Raw genomic sequence first — 20609 nt, forward strand, 5'->3', positions numbered from 1 at the left:
ATCTCAACCTGTAAACTCTTTCCCCTTTCTTCTTTCTGTAAAGTTATTTTATTAGCGTATTTTCACGTTTTACTTTCTGAACGGAAACGCAAATGTAATTTGCTGTTTGTGCCAGAGATAATCTAAATATGCTTGCAAGAGTATCAGATTTGTGCATTTGCTAGCCTGAAAGAACATCAAAGGATAAAAAATTATAAAGGGAGGACGTTTCCCCTGGTGTTTCAGATGCAAAATCAAATTACACAGTTGCTCTGTGTTTTGAAACCAATAAAACAAGATACAGGACAGCCTCCTTTCTTTTCTCCAGTGCTAGGATTAAGGGAAATGCTGTTTATGTCAGGACCTAAAAACCACTGAGCAGCGAGGCTGAATGAGCATATCACAAACAGTTATTGAATTTCTGCCAGACTACATCTTAAGGATTGTGGCAAATGACTTCACTTAAAAACATCCCCTTTCCAGTCAGAAGGGACAGTGTGAATGTCTGATTACTGGTGCAGCTGGAATGGATGCGTTAGGTAAAAAGGATCACATTAAGCAGAAGAGTTCTAATCTTCTTTGGTAATTAACAGGATCGCAGCAGGGTGCCTCTAAAGTATATTTTCATGTAAGGAGACTGTTCAAATCCATCACTACAAAAGCTTTGCCTGTTTTAGTACAGGAAGGCTCAGAACTGTTTGCCTTTGCTTTCCATGTCTTTGTTTTCACATGTCTAGGAGTTTTTGCCCAGCACTGCTATTCAGAAAGAGAAGAACCCAACACAGGGGGAGATGGAGGGGGCAGTAAATACAGAAGGCTAGAAAACAGACAGTAATTTTCTATTCAACCAATTTAATCAACATAAAATTCCATGCTGGCACTGCTCTTGACTAATGTGTTTGTGTTTATGCATGTGTATATAATTTCTTTCATGCAGTATAAGAGTACCTCAGTATCCGTTCAGATGAAAACACATTCAGTAAAGTCCATCAGCATGGATCTGTGATCCATGCATCAGTGAAAGCCAGAGAGAGATTTTACTTTACACCGTGAAAAAGACAGGTTAGCTATCTAATGCTTGCTTCAAAGTGAAAAAATACAACCTGCATCTTCCTGCATGATTTTATTTGCTTTTTAGAGTACTATTCCTGTATTAAAAACAGCTCAGTATATAGATTATTTCTCCTACCCCTTTTTCTTCCCCCACCCCCTCACTCCCGTATACCTTGGAGAACATTATAAATAATCTGTTCCTGTACAGCAACACAATTATTTGCTTGAAATTTTTGAGTGACTGTGTTTTGAGAAACAAACACTGTGAAACAACCATCAACAGATAGCCAATGGCCGTAAGCCTGCCACCTTTCCATAAATGTCAGGAAACGGGTAGCTTAACAATATGTATGGTAAGAAGTCAATTAATTCAGGTGACCTTTGTAAATGGTGACAATAAAGCAGCTCTGACAATATGCCACAGCATTCGATATTCCCTCTGGAAAATGAATGAGCTTAAGAAGAGGTTTCCTTTTCAGAGTACAAAATGAAAGGTATTGAAGCATTAGCTCCTGCTATTGGCAAGCTTGCTTCCTCTATTTCAGATGGTCTATGAAATCTGTTTAAAGCAAGCTGGCTTATTTTATTGTGTGAACCACAATCTCGGGTTCAATTAAATATCTTGTTTTCACCTACATTGCATGTGCATTTTAGCTGTTAAAACAAGAATTTCAAGCTACTGGCTTGGATTTTTACAGAATGCACTATACAATAAGGAGAGAAAACCTGATTCTGATCTTTTCATGCTATATGCAAAGGACTACTCAGATGAAACTTTTCCTATATACCACAGTACATGCTCAGCTGTTCTGAATCTTTATCCCTACTCATTTTTAATGCAAAAAATAAGTAAATATGCATAACTTTACAGTAATGCATATTGGTTTTTGCCACATATACTCTAATGCGCTACTTTAAAATATTTTATAGATATGCCAAAGAGTTTCAAAAAAAGTGGTCTTCCCAATTGTACATGTACAGAGAAAATATGCTGTAGATGCACTGTCTGAGTACACAGCATAGACATTCTTAAATAGCAAAGTAGTCAAATGTATGGTGACTGTATTTTGGTTAATACTCCCTCAAAGCTCCTGCAATAATGTTGTAGTGTCAGACAATGACTGGTTGATGTTGTTATGGCAACCCCGAAGTACCGCCTTTCAGGGAGGTAGATCTGACCATGACATCACATCATGCCTGTTTGGAGTACCCAGAAGTAGGTGAGTATTTCTCTTTTGCACCAGAATTAGACAAGATCAGCTAGGCAACATTGCTACCTGTAATGCAGTCAAAAATACCATGTACAATCCTTGTTAACTGATCAAAAATGAGCAACTTATGAACATACTGACATCCTGAAAATCACTTGTGATCACTTGTTCCTTGACTAGAGGACAAAATCATTTGCAAGTGAGAGCAAACCATTTAGCAGTGTTGGTGCCACTTTCTTTGAGTCTTACCCCTAATCTTTTTTATATTAATAATAATTCCACAAGTAAACCTAAAGCTTTGCTGCTTGGTGACAACCACTCTAACTTTAAATGGCTGGTGTTTAATAGCCAAATTTTAGAGCACCTAAAGCAACAGAAGATAAGCAGTAGAAAACAGAAGAGTTTTTCAAGACAAGCTCTATATTACTTCTGAAAGAAAAAATACCACAAAGAAACAACTAAGCCATTTTTGAACTATAGGCATAAGGTTTTAGTGAGTTATAGTACATCAATGTTTTAGTTCATTCCTATAGCCTTCCTTCAGATAGTAAAAGCTGAAGGAAAACAAAACTCTTGAGAGAGACCTCAGAAACTGTGTTGGTAAACTCTTCCACTTTCAATTCCACAAACTCCACGTAACATCACCTAGCAAAAACAGACAATGAGAAACTGATTTCACACATAGGGCTCAAGGAACTCTTTTTGAAGACCTAAAACAGGAGAGCTTCTAAAATTTTTAATTATTTTTTAACAGAATAAGTCCTCAAGACCTCATATTACTTTAAAAGGAATATTAATTCTTATTCTAACATTACAAGAAGCAATTAAAATCCTTTACTTTACTGAAGGGAAAATGCCAGTAGAATTTGAGAAGTAATAGCAGTGACAGATGTCATTAGAAAGGTCATTAGTATTAAGAGAAAAATCAATACTTCTCATTACAACTGTAATGTAACTGTAAAACGAATTACTGTGCCTTTTACTTATTCAACTGACCAGTCTACAAACTGTTAAACGCCATTATTGTGAAATGACATTGTTCATAAAGAACTTTCCTTAATATTCTTCATGCCAAGAACTTTATTTAAACAAATAGTATGACCTTCAGTGTCATACACAAAGTCTGTAAATGATATCATCAATGTTTCCGCAATAAATTCATACTCTCAGCTGATCTGAACTGATACAGTTTTATTAGCACAGCACATGGAGCTATACTCATCTGCACCAGAGAAATATCCAGATAGATGTCAATAAAATTATTCCACTTTGGGTTCTTTGTGGAGTAACTGAGTGTGCCACCTGGTGAGAAAGAGCATTTTCATGAGGGTGAAATACAAACTACTTTCACAATTTTTCTTGATCCAGTTACCCTCTCCCAGCAGGATTTCCTATCCTTTATACATGGAAGATGGTGCTGTATAATAAATCAATCATAAGAAAAAAAACAGCAAAGAAATAAAAAAGATAGTCAATGTGCAAGTTTTCTTCTCTCAATACTTAAAGACATGTTCTAGTCATATGAGCCAAAGGAAACATCATTTGATAAATAGGATTATATTTACCATGCTCATTTACTTCTATTTTATGATTTCTTAGCTTTAATTTACAAACTGCTTGGAAGAACAAACTACAGATATGCTCTCACTCCTAGCATTCCCAAACCTGCTTACTGGTTTTCTGCAAAGCACAAACAAACGTAAAGACATTAAAATTAACAGAAAGTTTAATTTCATAAACACAAACTTATACAGTGTATCCTTGAAACAATTATCCTTCTTTTAGAAATGCTTTTTCACAAAAAGATTTATCTCAATAAAACTCACTCTCTTTCAGCTTGCCTATTCGCTGTAACTGCTTGGCCACAAGCAGTAACAGGCTAATTCAAAGGAAATATGAAATAAGATCTCTGTGTTCCCATCATTTCTATTTGGCTGCTGTATTTCTGGAATTCATTAAAATATCTGCCCCAAATTTAAACAGTAGCCTAACTCTAACTGACCTCTGAATTAGAGCAAAGAAGAAATTTTGCCTCTTTTTTGCTCTCAGCTCCCACAATCTCAAAGTGGAAAATGCTTTTTGACAACATTGGCAGAAAAGAAATCATTTGGAAGTCCCTTCCCTGCATAAGCATCTGTATTTAGAGGTAAATGCTGCAAAGCTGAATAAAATGCTACAGGGAATATTTTTTTCAAAATATCTACTGATTATTAGTATTACCCCTAGAGTCTTTTACTAGATGGGTTTTGTCATGCAAACAACCACTCTGCCAGGAAATATCATGAAGTCTCTAGAAGAATGGTAAAAATCTTAAGTTTAGGTGTACCCTGGCTACCAGTATGGAAAAAAAAAAAAAAAAAAAAAAAAAAAAAAACCAAAAAAACCCCTCAGAGATTTTGAATACAGTTCTCTGTCTATGGACCAGACAATTTCAGAAATTACCTGTTGAATGAAGTACAGAATAATAAACATGAATAAACACCAGGTAATAGAACAGGCAATGAAGAGCAGTTGTGCACTGAGGTATTTTTACAACCACCATAGAATAGCCATCATCCTGGATGACAGCAGATGACTCTCCTAACAGTCTTTACAAAGGCAATGTGATGGCCAGACATTACTAGGACTTTTCTACTGTAGTCTTGAGAGGTTAGAGGAAACCACAGCTGACAATCAGGTTGGTTAGCTCTGTCATCAAGGTGCTAAAAAAAAAGCCATCCTTATTCAAGACAGCATGAGAAATATATCCCTGACTTGGGAGGTGCTTAAATAAGTGCAAATGTTTAACTTGTTCCCTGAATAAGGATAAACACAAATGTCTCCTGCTTTACAATAGTGGCACATCTCTGCTGAAAACAGAGATCTATACGTATCCCTATTTATATCACATTTATGTGATTTATTCTGTACCTAAAGTCCTAATAAAATTGTTCATCTTGACAGGAATAATTTTTATGTGGAAAGAGAGACTTTTCTCACAGATTTTAGCAAGTGTCACAGTAGCTGTAAATCAAAGGACTAGAGACATTCGTTTCTTCACCCCAAGCTCATTCCTGTTGCCAAGTTCGCCCAAGCCCCTGAACTTTCTCTCCCCTCTGGAAAGCAGCTTTCTCTAGAGGTCATGTCAAGCATCAGCAATTTTTGCAGATGACACTTAACAGTGAGCTAATTCACAGTGTTTCCACCAAAGTGCAAGATTACCTGCTGAGTTCCCCACACCAGCTGGCTCCGTGCTGCAGGTCACAGAAGGCGCCAAGGCAGGAGAGCCTGTTCTGGCTAAGGCTCGCACGGGAGCTGAGCTTTCCAGAAAAACCTCTTCCCTGTGTAACAACAAACCTAGTGCACAATATGAAACTGCTCTTTTTCACGTGTGCCATACAGAAATCAGGCAGTGCTTTAAAAAGATTTCCTCCCTCCCCACTGCAAAAAGTATATTTCAGCAACAATGCAATGAATTTATAAATAAAATAAAAATACAGTCAAGTGGTGCTCCATTACCACTGTAGCTTGAGGGACATTATCTGCACAACTACCATTCAATACCAGTTTATAACAAAACAGAGTTACTTAGGTTATCCTCTAAGCATAACACTACAAGTTTATCCCAGATATATTCAGTGCATTACACCTTTTTGAATATATATTTCTTTTTACACAAGATGCACCATGTTACCTTTAAAAAAAGGTAGCTAAGACTACAGCAGCTGTTTCATGACACTCCCAGAACACAGTAATTTCACTACCCAATCTGAATTTGTTTGTCCAGTGACTTGCTGGTAAGCCCAAATACAAGGCTAAAACTCTAGAGCACTTGAGAGAAATGGAATGATTAATGACCATTATACCAGTTTATAGAGGTATCCTTATGAGGAGAGAGAAGACAAAATGAAGTAATTGTGAATATAATAATCTGTGAAGCTAGAAATGTTTGTCTGAATAGCAATTTCACCCAGCATGTATAATTCAGGTAACATATTCTTCTGAATGTTGCTTTGATATAGATTATCCAGACATCAATATTGTGTCAGACAAATACATTTTTAGTCATTTCCTTTTTATTGTGCAGTAAAAGACAAAAGGGATATTTAGCAGAGAGGGTGACTCTAAACTCCAAACTCCAAAATCACATAAGGAGGAAAAGTACTCTGCTCTCCAAGAGCAGCAGCTGAGCTGCTGAATTCTACCTTTCCTGGGCAGAAAGAACAGCTAGTCAATCTGTGGAACTGCACAGCAATAGTCCTACATTTTTCACTTCCACAGACCCAAGAATAACTGGCATGTTTGGACACGCATCATACAAACCCTATACTCACTCTGATAGGAAACAATCCCCTTAGATATTAGTGCATACACCAATTTTAATACAATGAACTTACCTCTATATTTCAGTGGTGTTATCTGTAAAATAGTACATTTTTGTACCTAAACTTGCTATCAAGAACCCATGGTTCAGAACAAGTCCTAGTATACCTGGGCCATACCGTCACCACTGCTTTATCTCAGCAGCAGTCAGGAAAGCCAATGCATTTGTGTTCACACTGGTACAGATGCTTCCATGCCTTCAAAGCACAAAAAAAAGCAAATACCAGTTTTCATTCTGTTAACAGGTACACTTTCATTTTATAACATACATTCTGTTACTGCTAACCACAAAAAAAAAAAAAAAAGTGCAAAAGGTATTTTAAAACAACTTTAAGATATAAATAAAAGAAAATCTTAACTACAACTCACAGAATATCTATAATTTTGCATCACTAGCCACAGGTACTAAAGCATAAATTGTCCTCTCTTGTACCTCTAAAGCTGGTGATATTGTGTATTGCTGGTGCTTTCTGATGTGTTCAAATACCTCAGTTAAACCAGGCTGGGTCAAAACCATTATGGAAGCCTCAATTGAAATAGTTACCTTTTACTCCTTCTTGATTTTTTGCTTATTGTGTTTGTTTCCACTTTCCAATTAACACTGTTTTAACAGAGTTCTGCGTAAAAGTAATTATAAGAGAACTATCAGCTAAAAACAAACAAATGAAATTGTTACCATTCAAATTTCGATACTAGATAAAACAATCCAGAAACCTTTCACAGATGGCTCTTAGAATTGCCATCTTTTAGTGTAATTTTACTTCCATTTGTGGTAAATGGCCAAATTCCCATCGATGTCAACAGATGCAGAAAGGATTCATAAATGCTTTTTGTCTTTGCTTTTTGGTGTTTTCATCATTTTTCTATCTAGAAATTTGATCATGTTGCTTCATTTCCACTCATGCCGCAAAGTAAAAGGGAAATGTATCGCCTTGAGAACTTTTCTTCTTGTTTAAAATAATCTTAATTACTATACATACAGGTGGAGACCCAAAACTTTCTGAACAAGATTTCCAGTAAACGGAAATCTACCTAGCCAGTTACAAAAAGCCTTGAAATCACAGTCCATATTGCCTAGAAAAGTTGGTTAGGTAATTTTTCAAGTACTACACTCTGAAGGACACTGGAAACAAACCTAGTTTTCAATTTCTGGTCAAATAGAGTTTAATTAAGCAGAATTATGCCAAACATTTGGCAAGTGTGCATTCTAGTTTGCCTGTGTGAGGAAACAGTAATGTTCAGAAACAACGAATAGCGTATCATCAGTCTTGATGAGGAGAAGCAAAAATTTAATATGTACTATTAAATCTTCAATAATTTTAATAAATGTAATAATCAATTTTTAATATGCACCTTACCTTGAAATATAACCCACAGGTATTAAAATAATCTTTCAAAAGGGAAACATTTGGTTCTCAATGTAACTTTTTCCTCCTATTTATATTTCACTTGCCTGTAATAAACATTTTGCCATGAAAGATGTCAATGTTTACATTGCCATTTTATCACCTATGAGTAAATGGGAAAAGATTGTGTGTATTTTATTTCTAAGAGTTGCCATAATTAATTTATTTAGAATATATATATATATATATGCAACTAAATTTATTTTGTATTTCTATGTCTACATGACAAATGAGGAAAATAAAAAGCTTTGTCTGAACAGCATGGACATCAAATATGTATTCCTATTCCTGACATTATTACCAGTAAGAGTTTAACTTAATTCTCCCGAACATTCAGAGGAGGGACTAACCTGCAACTTAGAATTAAATGCAAAACTGTTCATGATTTGTGTTCTATTTTCTCCAGTTCTAGTCTAGACCCATGTACCTTTCTCTTGCCCGTTAATGAGTTATATCCCTTGGAAAAGAAAACATAATGTGATCCTCAGATACTCAGAGCTTCACATGATTGCTGCATCCTTTCCAGACTATCAAAAAGTTGTCTAACACTATAGTGTGGCTAACCTTAAAGAGTGCTCCATTCACCTATAACTAGCATGTCTCAAGAATTCTGTTCTGTTCATGATCATTATTATCATACTGGGGAATAAAAAAGAAATGGGGAAAAAAAGAAACCAAACAAACAAAACCCCAAAACCCCTCAATTATTTCATTTACATATTTTGACCTGTGCTCTCAAGCTACTAGCCATTGATGTTGTGGAAAAAATATAGCGTTTTCTACTAAATTTTTCAAAAAGATATTTGAAAGAAGAAGATAAACTTTAATGTCTACATTAAAGGACATTTTATGTCTACATAAAGGACATTAAGGACATTTTCATTGTTAATTACAGTAGTGCTATATTATTTGTTGCTCCATTTTAAAGACAGAAGTTATAGTACTTATTCCTATATGTGTTTCTATGATTTGGTGTAATTTCTTACTCTTATACCAGTTACTAATCACTTCACAACTACATTTAAGAAGCTGCTCTAGAAAGGACTGTATTATTTATATGGTTCACCAATTAAAAAATCTGTGCTTTCATTGGAAAAGTATTGATTCAAATAGAATATAAAGCATTGCCTTGTAACTATGTATTTGTCTTAAGGATTTTGAAAGTAGAAGTCAGAGTAAAGTTTTTCAATTTATATTTAGGTACTTACATAAAATAACTTCCTCTAATAAAGTTTACATTTTAAAGTTGATAATTGTCAGTGTTCCCACTGCCTTCAGAGGCTTCTCTGATCCAGGTACCTTTTTAAGGCATTTAAACATTGCCTTCAATAGGTATCATTTAACAATAAACTGTAACTACAACAGAGAAGTAAAATTACATGCAAATTCAAAGATTTAATTGCTGAAATTTTAAATTACCCATACATAGTCCAAATTCTCAAGTACATTTAGTATCCTTGGTCATATCAATTGAAGCAAAGTATATAGATTCACATACTTGGAGTAGGCACACTTGGTGTTATGCCGACACAGGTCCTAGCTTTCTGTTCCAAATGGAAATACCTTTTGTTCTTTTAAGTGTTGGAAAACCTGTAAACTTTCTGGTTTTCAAGTGTTATTCTTCATCACTGCTCTAACAGTCTCTGAGTTTTACCAAAAGTTCACAGAAAGCAAGAAAAAAGTCTTTCCATTTACCTCGAGTGAATGCGTATTAAGTCTTTGTAATCTTTACTTTAAAATTATTTTATATATCAGTTTTTCAAACAATGTCTTGTGTTGGTATGTCATTCTATCAGCCCTAGCAACAGCACAAAGACATTGAAAATACTACAAAAATATAAAGACAAATTGATAAAAGGTTTATATAAACACACACTATACATGCTTTACACAAACACAGCAGGGAAACAGTAAGAGTTATGTTGAGACTGTAGACTATCTATCTACAACTACTCAATGGTAAGTCTGTAAGACCTGTGGTATAAATATGGTACACTGCTGTTTAATCTCGCATGTGGGGGTTTGCCAGACTTTCAGAAACTCCGAGTAAATTTTTGGAAGTCATCTATTCCATCATTAATTGAAATGTAGATATTTTAATAGAAGAGATAAAGAGTAATCAGTACTCAGGGCTGAGGAGAGGAAAACGTTCAATTCCATAAAAAATACATTCGCATTAGCATTGCTTAAAAATAAATTTTGCTTGGCATATCAAAGTACACTATTGAATCCACACAGACAAAAATCAACATTGAACTACGTGAAACGGAATGGTCATGGGGCAAGATAAATAAATCCTGCATAGCAACTAGTGAGAAACTCCAAAGTCTGATTTCACCTTCCATTAACTGGTCTGACATAGCAGCTGACTTTGCTTCGAACAGGAGGTTGGACTAGTGACTTCCTGCAGTCCCTTCCAACTTGACTATCCCATGATGCTATGATCCTCTCAGTAGACGGGTTTGCTCCTTTGTCAGAGGTGTCTTAGGTGACAATCTACAGCACCGCTGTCCTCATCAGCGCCTGCTTAGATGTCTTAGTATGACTGCATCAGATGAGAGCAATTAAGAAGTTACCAAAGATGAAAGGCATTGTCCAATCTGTCTTGCTACATGTTTTGAGTCTAGCAGCTGAGCCAGCAGTATGGAGTTGAAATTTTGAGAAGGCAGGCAGTCTGATAGATTGCTAGCAGCTATAAAGGAAATAAAACTCCTTTAGTCACGAGGCAATATTTGCTTTGCTGTTACCTACCAAGAGAAGAGTAATTTGACCACATCCCAGCAGGATACTAAAAACTGTTTAAATGCCCTCCTAGCTTGTTTAAAAAATTTAAAATAACATGCTATATTTACTCAGATAACAGAAAACAACATTTTCTAGTAGGAGATGAGAACAATTCCCTGAAACATTACCATCTTAGTTTGTAGTCTGTGTGGTTTTGCTCAGCCAGGTGTTCAGTGTATTCTACAGATCCAGGGTTGAATACACTACAGCTTTATATACATTATTGAAAATACAGTATTAGCATTTGTGAATTAGAATTAGCATAATAACCACTTCATATTAAGCTCTAAACTTTGGCTTTCACTTCCTAGAGTGGTATTTTACTGCATGTAGTGAATATACTTACATGTTTTTAAGTAAAAAACTTAAACTTCACATGATATGTGAACTCCAATGAGTTTCATGACAAGTGATTCCACCGAGAAATCTTGCTAGTTTGCAGCTATTATTTGTGCTGAGTTTCTCGTAGTTATCTCCAATATCAAGATTCATTCAGTAATTACTTCTACCAGAGTAATTTAAGAAACACGAACTGGTCAATTAAAGTCGTCTAAAATTTAGAGTACCCTTTTACAGATGATTAAATGAACACCATTTTTAGACCTAGTCTTTGAAAGAAGACAACAATGTGCAAAGGATGACAACCTAGAACTGTGCTATAATACTATATGTAACTTTACTGAAGCCATGGAGTGTAAATCAGGACAAAAATAAGCTGCAGCACTAAATTCCAGGATTTGCTCTAATGTTATCAGTGAATAACATAAGACAGCCCTTTCAGTTCTAAGTTCTAAATGTTCATTTAACCATTGTAATGAGATTTACTTAGTACTACATTTAGAGGAAGGGTTGGGAAGCCCTGGGAGTATTTTTTTCATATTAGAAACCATCTTGTACAGACGGTTTTAATTTCTGTTATCTATTATGAGTAAAAGCTGTAATTTGTTAATGTTTTTAAAGAAAAATGTTTCTGAAAACATAAATTATATTGCTGATATTAATCACTGGTATTATATCAACTCTCTAAATCAATATTCCAACACAAGTATACTCTTAACTCAAAAGCATGAAGTACAAAGAAGTTTTAGAAGTACCAAGCAGTTCACCAAAATAATACCAACATAGTATTATAGACTATTTCTTAGCTATGATCTTTACATTTACAAAGTCTGCTTGTTGCCATGCACAGTGGTTAAGCATTTGAATGTAATTCAAATCAAAATGTTAATTATATCTTATAAAATTATTTCCTCTTATAAAAAAGATGCATTTCTCATTATGCAACAACTTGCAGAATTCTTTCCAAAACAAGCACAAAAATGTTTGCCTTAATAAGAGCTCCTATTGGGGCCCTAAATTGGACTCTTGTGTGAACCACAAATTCTCATCTTTCTAAATGCTGGCTTTTCACTCAGATACTCATATTAAAGATAGATGCTTAATGGAATTACAGGAAGTCGTATTTAAGTGCAAAGGACAACTTTTAAAATTCAATTTCATTTCTGCTTATGTGACCTGATAATAACACCCAGAGAACATGATCAGCACTTACAGCAACCACAGCTATATGTTATTGACAGCAAATATAGATATTTTGACAGGGAAAAACCCAGTTCAAGATTAGTAGCTGAATGCTTAAATGACTTCCTGAGCCATGCAAAATACAAGTGTATGGGAGACTCAAGGTAAAAGCTGAAGAGATCTAATTCATTGTTATGTAAATACTATAGACGAAAACCAGAAAGAAGAAATTGAGAATATGAGACTGTATATGATACTGCTTTCCACACTGCCAATTAACATGTGCTTTATTCTTGGACTTTTTCTGCAAAATGCAAAAAACGGTTACCCTAGCAACTGCCACATGTTACTCAGTTTATTTCTGAGATCCAGTGCAGCCTATAGAAGAATAATGCTGTGCAGTTTTATCAGGATCTCTCAGCACCACAGAGAATTGGGAACTACGTGTCACAACATGTACATATATTTTCTCAAAATTTTAAGAAAACATATTAAAGAAAGAGTAGTTGTATATATTTTGCATGTATCTTTTTGCAATTTCATTTTCATTATTGCTTTATGTGTAAATTAAAAACAAAGATCAAGAGTTGTATGTAGAAAAATGTATACCCTGTCCAACCTGACAGTTGCTTTCTTCACTCTCTTTTTATTGCAGTTGTAGCAGATTTCTTTACCAAACAAACTAAACTTTCAAAACTTCTTTAATGATGTAGGAGATATCATCTTTCAAAGCATAATAATAAGGTAGATCTCCAATTCCTATCATCTGTTAAAGGTTAACGTTTAGTTCAAAGTAAGAATTAAGGCACTTCACAGTTAATCATGATCTGCCCTCCCTCCCCAGAAGGAAATTAACTCTTTGTAATGTGCCCAGGCTCTGTATAATTTATGAGATATCTTGTGATAGTAGTACAAAACAACCAGCAGGCTGAAAAGGGAGCCATCTGAAGTCAGCCATTCCTGAACACACCTGAAGGAAAACGCTGTCATTCTTTAGCTTTTGAAGTCTGGAAGAGGCCTTTCTGTCCACCAGAGATCCCCAGCCCAGGTCCTAGAGACAGAACTTTTTCTGAGCAGTCAGTGCAGGAATCAAGCCAGGAGTCCTAGTTTAGAGGTCAAGATAGGAATCAAGCTATTTTAAAAATCTTCAGCTTTTTTTCCCATCTCCCAGTGCCTTTTTTTCTGGTTTCTACATGAACATATTTTTGGATAGAACAGAGGAAAAGACTTTGTTAAATCTTGACTCCTCATTCGAAATAAATGATTGTGCCCTTCAGATAATAAAAATATTTCTAAATTTGTACCTGAAACAGAATAATCAAAACTTAAAAAGTCCTCGTATTTAAATAAGCATTTGTATGTTTGAATATTCTTCCTGCTAGCTATTTTCACAAGCTCTAACCAGTAAATGCTGCTCTGCCTATGTTACTTGTCTGCGGATTTCTTTGATACCATCACGTGCCTTGGGAAAAAATACAAAAACTGAGGAACAGCTCGACAGAAGAAAACAACCCCAGATACATTTTTGTGCAGTTATCAGGGATAGGGATTTTGGAAAACTTAGAAAGGATGGCATTTGGCTAAAACTGCAAATGACAGTATTAGATAGACAAGAAAAACAACAGCACTTGTAGGAGTCCTGAACAGGTTAGAAGTTGTGAACAGGTCTAGTAGCAGCAACCTCTTGGATTGGGAGGGTAAGCTAACAGAGGCTAATTCTGTATTTAGGCTTCGGGAAGAACTCAAACTAAAAGTGCCTCAGACATTAATGAAGGCTTATGAAATGTCTGTGAACTGGACTAAGAGAAACAGATTAATTTCATACATACCACATATACCTAAGTATGTTGGGCAGTCCAAATGTCAAAAGCACACACTTCCCTTTGGAAGCACATATACTTTAAAAAAATATTACAGACATAAAAAAATAAACACAATACATTCAGGTGCAATGCTATGCTAGTCTAAAATAAAAACACACACACAAATGATTAGATTCTTACAACTTAAAATAATTTACCTTTAGTAATACAAAAAATAAATTATTCTTTTGATGCTTGGTTTAATCAGACTACAGAAACAGAATAGCAGGGAACATATAAACAGACTTTTTTTGCATTCCCTTGGGGCACAATATAGAGTAATCAATTGTAAATTAATTGGGGAAAATTTATTTTGCATAGCATAGGGAGGCAAAACATTAATTCAGAATCATTTGCTTAATGGCATTTCTAATATGTTATGCATGTATTCAGCCTAGTTCTTTATAGTGAGATGCAAAACAATTACCAGGGATGTAAATACCAATAAACCACAATCTACATCTCTATTAAAAAAAGTAAAACTAGACCAAAATACTAGATAATCTACAATTTCTACCAAGGAATACTCAGAGTAGTTATTTGAGTGTATCAAATCCTTCATTAATTAATGAGAATTAATAATGATTTTATTACATTTAGGCACACTAGGTACAGATATGGAAAGCCACTCGATAGCACAGAGGTTGCATGTTGTACAATCTATCTGTATGTAAGCATTCAAGTCAGTGGTAGCTCTCCATGTTACTTCTTTAGTTCTTATACAGACTCAATACCTGCTCTAAGTACACATCCAATAGAAACCAATACTGTTTTTTAATGATATAAATATATACGTCTAAAAATTGTCCTCTTTAAACAAAATCCTGCTTGTGGTTTGGCTTGTATTGGTATAAATAAATAAATAGACAAAAGAAATATATGAAAAATATGAGAGAGATAGATAGAGGGAAAGAAATTTTTAAAAAGCCACTCTATGGTTAAAGTCCCAAACTACATGTCTTCAAGGGAAAGCACAAGCACATGAAGCAATAAAAGAAAAATCTGTATAAAAATAACAAGCATTTTGCATTTTATTGGCCTTAACAAAACTAATTTTAATTGATGACTTACTGAATATGAGATTCAATAAATGCCATTCTTGCTCTGATTAAATGTCAAGGCCATAGACGTGTTGTTTCAAAGTGAGTGAGCATTAATTTGGTGTGTATAATGAACCTTCCGGATGATTTATCTGCCCAATACTTTTCTATTCTTCACAATCTGGTGTCTTAAACTGTAGCTTCTTTATTATTATATGTTTTGGTTTAATAAAAATTCATTTTTATTTTTAACAACAGAAGCAAACAGATGCAAACCTAACCTGATTGTTACTAGATCTCTGTTGGTAGGCAGAGAGGAAGAAGCAGTCAAGAAATCTTATTGCTTATATGAAAAAGAGTAGCTTGTGATGATTTTTTATTTTCATATCATAAATGAGATTTGAGAACACCATATTTGAGTTCCTGTCCTCAAACCCACCATTTCCAGAGCCAGAGGCATTCTAGGTCAATGTGGTTATCTTAGAAAGATAAGGTTTTTGTGACTCTGTACAAGTCTAAGCTCCAGAGGCACTCTAGGTCCATGGGTCCATGTGGTTATCTTAGAAAATGAAGCTCATCGCCACACTATTCTATAATCTATGCCTAACAAGACATAATTGAGCCCTTAGGAATTAATAGACTTCTCTAAGTGGCATAAAAAGCATCTCTCAGCAGAAAAAAACCACTGTGCACTGGGCCATTCTGCTCAAGTTCCTTGCACATAGGAATTCAAGAAATATTTTACAAGTATTTCTAGAAGTATTTCTAGTATTTTTAGAACTTACGTCTGTAATATCAGAAGGTAAACCTGAGAAAAAAATGCAGAAAATATTTGCAAAGGTTACTGAGATATTCTGAAGGGTATTTCATGACATATTTGCATCCTTTTTTTGCTTTTCAAATTTGTTTGTAGACTAAATCTCTGTTCACACAAAATGCTGTGCAAAATGAATTTGGGGTCTATTACTTGAAATTGTCAGCTGCAAAGCAAATTCTGGTTTGGATTCAACAAAGTTTATGAGTGACAGTTTATGAAAAGTGAGCCATTCACTCAGTAGCTCCAACAGCTAGTATCACACAGACCAAACAGTAGAGTATAAAACAACAAATATGAATTATTGTATTTATTTAAATGGGTTAAATGCGGAAAAAAACCTCAGTCATCTTAAAAAGAACATGCAGTTAAATTCTGTATCCTGGAACTAGTAAGTGAAATCTAATACACGACAGCACACTGCAGAAAGTAGGAAGCATTGATAACCCAAACAGACATGAAGCTTAGGCTAGAACTTCAGATCTTTCAAAGTATGTGTGATAAAAGCTGACCTCTTGTAGTGGGTTGATGACATGCTAATTGCTGGTTTCACTTGTCTCTTTTGGGCCTACAGAAGACTGAGAAGTCTGATTCTTACCACATGGGTCCCCAAACAGCCATTAGACAAATAGGCTTAGCCTGAGCAAGAAAAAAAAGAGGCCTCACAGGACAACGCAATATTTCTTTTTTTTTTAATGAGAAGTGCTGGAATTCACTGAGCAGAGCAGAAGTAGAACTAAGTTAACATCAATTCAGTTTTACTTCTAACTCAGATAACTTCCAAAGATGGTGAGCAAGAGAATAACAAAATAGCAGGAAAACCTACCTTTCTCTTTCCCCTCATCTTAGTCTCTCCTGTCTGCCTCTAGCAGACAAAAATGTTATAACTGTATCTATAGCTTTCAGAAGAAACAAACATTTTAATTTATAATAAAATTTTCACTTTAATTGTTCTCAGAATTCTAGCCATCAAGGAGGAAGTTAACCAATACCTTATAAATCCACAGCTGTTTTACAAAGCTAAGTTGCAATGGAGATGACCAAATCAAAAAAAAAAACCAAAACAAAAAGAAAATAAAGTTTACAGTCACACTGAAAAGTTTGATAAATTTTATTACCAAATTCTTTTCTTTCAAAATCTGGAGCTGAGTGGCAGGAAGACTATGAATGCTACATATCAGCATTCCCCAAATCAGGACATGCAGGGCTGCAAGATATGTATGGATCTACCTGAAGTTGACTTCCAATCAATAAGTATTCTGAGTATTTTCCAGTCACAAAATTAAACGAGACCATTCTGAGTATTTTCCAGTCGCAAAATTAAACAAGACCACAATAAACTTCAACTGGATTCTAACACATGTCCAAACTGCAGAATGGTCTATCTGTATCATCATTTTCTACAGTCAATCTCTGTAACATTATTTTTAAATCTACTGACATTGTCTACTTTATGGAGAAATAGATGTGGTATTGCAACAAGTGTCAGTGTCCACACTGGCATATTGTCACATCAGACAGAAGTCACTGAAATCTGATGATAATAATTTTGAACATAGAAAAGGATATGTAATGAAGACTGTATTACAACTGTTGCTTTAAAAGTATGTTGCCAGATAGAGCCAAATAATTATATTTGTCTGGTACCTATTTGTAAATAACCCTGTAACATTCTTTCTACAACATGCAGAATGGAAGCCTAACACTTCTAAACATTAAAATATCAAACTAGTACATAGAGGCTCTGGAATTAACATTTTTTTTTTCAGTGAAACAAATTCTGTTTCATGTTTCTTAGCTATTGTTATTTTTAAAAGAGAAAGCAACAAAAACCATAGTGAAAAGTTCTTCAAGAGTGATTTTTATAACAAAAATATGATAGCCTCAGTAGCAGTAACACAGGAATGAGCCTGTTCCAAAACAATCTGCCTAATTACCAAACTAATGAAGGCTAATCGTTTCAAACCTTAATAACAGCTTGAAAAATACGTTATTTCACAACTAAGCAAATGAAGCAGAAAGATATTTTTTTCCTAGAATGTGTGGATTTAAATTTCCATTAGATTTCAAGGATCATATCTGTATATAATCTACTATTTTATCTATACAGTAAAGCAAAATATATCAAAACAAACCTTCAACCTTCCCATTCACCAAAAAAAGTCTGTTCTTTTACATTCTGTAAAAAGTTCAGAGGAGAGAAACGCTGCCTCTCTAACAGTGCTAGAAATTAAGTTCATGTATAGGGAAGAAGTAATCAATAGGAGCCTTTCTGCTTTAACAGAAAGGAATTCTTACTTCTCTGGCACACAGGGGACATCCTATAGCAATTCCTGAAAGAATTAAACCCCTGAAAATAGCTTGGAAGACCAGAAAGAGGAACAAATGAAACTCATCAAGACTCTTTTACCTTAACGTTTTCTAGGTTATCAGTTTGGAAGGTACACCGTACCAAAATGAGATTATTCAGCCTAAGGAGAAAAAAAGAAAAAAAACCCCATCCTCCAAAAAAAATGAAAAAACCACCAAAACTATGAGTGCTTATCAGCTGAGTATAGTTAATAGCTAACATTTGATCTGCAAACATTAAGTGAGCAGTGCCAATACCGAAAACATCCTCGATACTGTGCTATTTATTAGATCATCACCCTGGACAGCAATCATAAGGAAAAGGATTCTCAATCCTGCTGGAGATACATTCAGAAGATCTGTTAACTCTCAACATAACAACAATCCATTTCAAAGCAGGAATTCCCTTGACAAAACAGTTTGTTAATAAACCAAGCTACTAATAACACAACCGGCTCAGCCTGTTGTGAAACCTTTTTTGGACTGGCACAGGTCATTACATGACTATTTTCAAAGTTCTACCAAACTTTCCTTTATCTCCATCACTATGTAACAGCAGTCTTCCATTTTTAATTTCTTTCAAGGTAATGCCAGGTTTTTGTAACTAAATATCAATGTCCCCACCTGCAGTAGATTCTCCATCTTTCATTAAAATGTTAGACTAGTGAATGTTGGTCTTCTGTGTCCACATGACTCTCTAAGCCTCAAGGACATTAAAAGGGATTTAGACATCCTGACTGTATAGAGAACTCATCAATAATTCTTCAGTACTTTGTTCCAAGATAGTATTTTATTAACTAACTAAAAATGTTTGATATGTTTTAAAAGTTGATACTTGATGATTAATTATTTGTAGAAAAAGTGCAACTAACCAGCAAGTTTATTTGTAACTTATCAGTCATTCGATTCTAATGTTTAACACCAAAATGGGAAATACAATGAAACTAAAACACAATTTTCAAGCCAAACATTTTTATGGCCTTTAGGGTGTTCTTCTTACTGCCTGCCATGCAAGTCTTGATCATTTCTAAAAGCCTGCTCCTGAAGGACAGCCAAACAAAGCTATTTCACCACATAACTGCTGTAAGTTCCTACTCATTACTTCTCAAACTTTCAAATGCTACTTCACCTTTCCTGCATGTGGCTCACTTTCTCTCTTGAATGACAGGGGACAGAAAAGAGCACTCTACCACCTTCAGGGAAATTTTTTCAAGACTTTTCAAGTTCTCAGCCATTCAAATGCGTTGCTTTGCCTATTCATTTAATTCCAGAAAGTTCTCAACCTTTAACCAACTGAAAGTTACTGGATGGCACTGGAGCTTCAGAATTGGAATTCCAGGAGTACATCACAGTAGTTCTCCACAAGCAGTAGTGGAAACTGAACCTGATTGGTCAGGGTTTGAAAATATCAGAATTGCAATGCTCACACTGTTCTGGATTCCCTGTTCCAAATGATAAAAGTTAAATCTTAATTTACTGTCAAAATTTGCATTTCCAGCATACAGTAGGATACCATGATATGGACAGCTTAAAGCATACTAAAACAAGCTTAACAACTGGTATGGATGTTGAACTTCAAATGCTTTCCATGCTTTGTTTTCTTTGTATTAAGAATGTTAAAGCAATTTAAGCTGACATTTCCATGCTCATTAACAGAGGATACAGAGTCATTTGCAAGGAGACAGACAGGTGGTTTATAATTTCCATCATTATACTATTGAACAAGGTGACAACTATTGCCTGAAGGAAGGATAATTATACTATAAGAGAATCTAAACTATATAATCAGTTCACCTTTATAAGATGTGGCAGAAAAAGCTACACCACAAAGCGAAATTATCCTCGTTTACCTGTTTAAATTGCAGTTAACCAAATTAATCCTCAATGCCCTTTTATTGGTATTGGTTTGTGTATTGCATTAGTTAACCCTACCATGAATTGGCTACTTGCCTTCAAAAGTATCTGTGCTATGTATTGCACACTACTGCAAGAAAGTAGACCTACTTGCATTTTTAGAGAAATACCTTGTCACTTGAATTTCTGTTTTGAGATGGTGCATGAAATGCTCTTGAGACGCTGTCTGCCTGGTTTTAATCTACTACCTGAGGAAGGGCCAGAGGTAAATCAACCCTTCCACATGTCAGAGAGTTCATATGTGTCCCCCGCTTTAAACTCTTCTGTGTTACATGTGTACTTTTCTTCTCTGACCTACAGCAATGTGTACAGCT

At 34.9% G+C, this 20609-nt stretch overlaps 2 protein-coding genes across 2 annotated transcripts in view; one reads left to right on the forward strand and one right to left on the reverse strand.

Moving 5' to 3' along the window:
- IMMP2L (inner mitochondrial membrane peptidase subunit 2) overlaps nucleotides 1-20609 on the reverse strand; it is a 477314-nt gene that overhangs the window by 247639 nt on the left and 209066 nt on the right. The gene's annotated exons all lie outside the window — the stretch shown is intronic.
- The window catches only part of LRRN3 (leucine rich repeat neuronal 3), a 34967-nt gene that overhangs the window by 589 nt on the left and 13769 nt on the right, over nucleotides 1-20609 (forward strand). The gene's annotated exons all lie outside the window — the stretch shown is intronic.

This window comes from Falco biarmicus, chromosome 5, assembly GCF_023638135.1.
Source record: "Falco biarmicus isolate bFalBia1 chromosome 5, bFalBia1.pri, whole genome shotgun sequence".
Lineage (NCBI taxonomy): Eukaryota > Metazoa > Chordata > Aves > Falconiformes > Falconidae > Falco > Falco biarmicus.